Raw genomic sequence first — 2500 nt, 5'->3', positions numbered from 1 at the left:
CACCCACCCACAGCCGCGTATCGCTTCACACCCAGATTCACATTCACGTTCGTTGGTATGGTGGGGACCGCTTCGTAGCTGTACCGATCGTTGCCCTCACAGATGTACCTCCAGCAAGGACAACCGCACCACAACGGGTTACCAGTTGTTCATTTGCGTAACGTCACCAGTAAACGTACACGTCCATCCCCGTTTGCAAAGTCAACTATTATTGCATGCCTGCCTGTCAGGTGTCAAGACACACTACATCCGCTCACATCCACGCAACAAATGTGCCCGACTAGAGGGCACGTGGAAGGTGCCCCCGTACGTATGCGATGTCCATTGCGCGACCAACTGTCAACCGGCCTCTGTAGCATGTCGCAGATGTGGAACGCGGGGGGGCACCGTGCTATCACATTGTGTGAGAAGAGACTACTACGTCTGCATACACGCGCCACTACATGAACAGACGGCTCATGCTGATCGCCATCCACTGCGTCCATTACTCCCACACGTCTCTATGGCGTACCACACTGCAATGCAGCTGTTATGGGGAGATGACCACGTAGCTGTGTACACAACATTCTGAGGCGGGTTGCGGTTGGACAATACATTAATGTAACGTGTCATATGCCAATTACAGAGCAGGGTAAGGCACAACTTGGGTTAGGTTAAGGCACAACTTGGGTTAGGTTAAGGCACAACTTGGGTTAGGTTAAGGCACAACTTGGGTTAGGTTAAGGCACAACTTGGGTTAGGTTAAGGCACAACATGGGTTAGGTTAAGGCACAACTTGGGTTAGGTTAAGGCACAACTTGGGTTAGGTTAAGGCACAACTTGGGTTAGGTTAAGGCACAACTTGGGTTAGGTTAAGGCACAAACTTGGGTTAGGTTAAGGCACAACTTGGGTTAGGTTAAGGCACAACTTGGGTTAGGTTAAGGCACAACGTGGGTTAGGTTAAGGCACAACGTGGGTTAGGTTAAGGCACAAACGTGGGTTAGGTTAAGGCACAACGTGGGGTTAGGTTAAGGCACAACGTGGGTTAGGTTAAGGCACAATGTGGGTTAGGTTAAGGCACAATGTGGGTTAGGTTAAGGCACCAATGTGGGGGTAGATTGCGGTACAAATTGCATTACATTGCGGTGCAAATTGCATTACATTGCGGTGCAAATTGCATTACATTGCGGTGCAAATTGAGTTACATTGCGGTGCAAATTGAGTTACATTGCGGTGCAAATTGAGTTACATTGCGGTGCAAATTGAGTTACATTGCGGTGCAAATTGAGTTACATTGCGGTGCAAATTGAGTTACATTGCGGTGCAAATTGAGTTACATTGCGGTGCAAATTGAGTTACATTGCGGTGCAAATTGCGTTACATTGCGGTGCAAATTGCGTTACATTGCGGTGCAAATTGCGTTACATTGCGGTGCAAATTGCGTTACATTGCGGTGCAAATTGCGTTACATTGCGGTGCAAATTGCGTTACATTGCGGTGCAAATTGCGGTTACATTGCGGTGCAAATTGCGTTACATTGCGGTGCAAATTGCGTTACATTGCGGTGCAAATTGCGTTACATTGCGGTGCAAATTGAGGTAGGTTAAGGTGCAACACAGGTTAGGTTAAGGTGGCAACATAGGTTAGGTTAAGGTGCAAGATGGGTTAGGTTAAGGTGCAAGATGGGTTATTAAGGTGCAAGATGGGTTAGGTTAAGGTGCAAGATGGGTTAGGTTAAGGTGCAAGATGGGTTAGGTTAAGGTGCAAGATGGGTAGGTTAAGGTGCAAGATGGGTTAGGTTAAGGTGACATAGGTTAGGTTAAGGTGACATAGGTTAGGTTAAGGTGACATAGGTTAGGTTAAGGTGACATAGGTTAGGTTAAGGTGACATAGGTTAGGTTAAGGTGACATAGGTTAGGTTAAGGTGACATAGGTTAGGTTAAGGTGACATAGGTTAGGTTAAGGTACAAACTGGGTTGTGTTATGGTACACATTGCGTTGTAGTACAGTACACGTTAGGTTTGGGTACGGTACACAATGTGGTATGGGATGGCGTGTTGTGGGGGGGAGGGGGGGGGGGAGGTTCGTTGATATCGACCGTAGGACGTGGATGCCCGAGGCAGCGTCAGTGTGTCAAAGGAGTTATGTCACGTCGGGATGCGCTTTTCGCCAGTGAGAGGGGGCGAGCCGTGTCTGTGGTTGCGGCAGACCTGTGTGTTTCATTCCTGCCAGTGTGTTTGTGCTGTAAGACGAGGCAGTGTGGTGGTGATGGGTGCACCCCTGTGTAGGACATGTGTGGGTGTTGGTGGCTTCTCTGAGCAATTGTGGTTGTCGGACGAGTGGGGTATTCTGTTTTATGATTGGACCTCCCGGTCTGGTTATCATAGCGTAGTTGGTGTAACTGTGGCGGATAGGATGCACCGGACGTTGGTCCATGCTGGTGCTTAGTAGTTGTATCTGTGTCTGTTACAGGCAGAGAGTAGTGTGTGATAGAGTGTGTGGCTGACGTGTGGTTCATTT

This window comes from Schistocerca cancellata, unplaced genomic scaffold (assembly GCF_023864275.1).
Source record: "Schistocerca cancellata isolate TAMUIC-IGC-003103 unplaced genomic scaffold, iqSchCanc2.1 HiC_scaffold_746, whole genome shotgun sequence".
Lineage (NCBI taxonomy): Eukaryota > Metazoa > Arthropoda > Insecta > Orthoptera > Acrididae > Schistocerca > Schistocerca cancellata.
The sequence above is the reverse complement of the archived record's forward strand: the minus strand, read 5'-3'. Positions refer to the sequence as shown.